This window comes from Odontomachus brunneus, unplaced genomic scaffold, assembly GCF_010583005.1.
Source record: "Odontomachus brunneus isolate Ranch 3 - 2012 unplaced genomic scaffold, Obru_v1 Obru_scaffold_202, whole genome shotgun sequence".
Lineage (NCBI taxonomy): Eukaryota > Metazoa > Arthropoda > Insecta > Hymenoptera > Formicidae > Odontomachus > Odontomachus brunneus.
Window position 1 is genome coordinate 527602 of NW_022639652.1, and position 971 is coordinate 528572.

General features: G+C 24.9%; 1 long non-coding RNA gene across 1 annotated transcript in view; it reads left to right on the top strand.

Annotated features, from left to right (window-relative positions):
- LOC116852104 overlaps nucleotides 1-752 on the top strand; it is a 12789-nt gene extending 12037 nt beyond the window's left edge. The window contains exons 2-3 of the long non-coding RNA XR_004379690.1: nucleotides 313-420; nucleotides 492-752. This is a non-coding gene — a long non-coding RNA (uncharacterized LOC116852104). The remainder of the gene's footprint in view (nucleotides 1-312; nucleotides 421-491) is intronic.
- The last annotated feature ends 219 nt before the right edge of the window (nucleotides 753-971 follow it).

Genomic DNA, 971 nt, shown 5'->3' on the forward strand with positions numbered 1-971 from the left:
ACATAGAAATGGATAAACTGAATTTAAAACGCACATCCATGAGATGTCCAGTGCAATTTGAATAGCGCTATGCGATTAACAAAGTTAACGGTTAACCATTTAACCTAGGTTAGAAGTTAACTTTGGCTAACTTTGGTTAAAAGTTAACCGGTTAACTAGTTAACTTATAAACGCGTTTAAACGATTAATCGTTAAATTGGTTAATTGCACAGCACTACTTTATTAGAGAATAAAGCAGTTTTACACATTGTTTCTGAATTTTATATATATATATATATATCATAATTAAATTTCTTTTTCTATTTTGACTAGGAAAAGATTCAGATAGTGACATATCAGATTATATAACAAATACTAGCTCAAACAGCTCCGATGAAAATATAATTAATGCTCCAAGGAAGCAGAAAAATCAAGCACCATGTAAGCCAGAGACGATTAGATACCATAAAGATCTGATTCGACTGCAATTTTAATAATCGATTATATTTCAGACTGTAAACAAATAAAAAAAAGATGGACAACTGAAGAAGTAACGGAAGCTAAAACATATTTCTCGAAATACATACGTAAAGGAAAGTTACCTCCTCTATCAAAAATAGAGGAAATAAAAGCGACATATAACGTCCTAAGAAATAGAAAACCAGACGTAATAAAAACATGGATACATAACCAGTTAAAGAAAACTAAAGCTCTTAAGTAAAATGATTATTTTATTTTATTGTTTATTTGATTATTTTATATGATAATTTTATTTTTTTTCGCATAATTCATTATTAAGACTGAAATTGTTTTTATTCCAATTTATAATGTTATTACAATATTCTACAAGTATATTTATAAATTTAAATTTTTATAAAATAGTACAAATTAAGAACATGTATATTTAAAAATGTTAAACTTTAAGAGAAAAGTGACATATATATACATATATATATATATATATATATATATATATATATATATATATATAT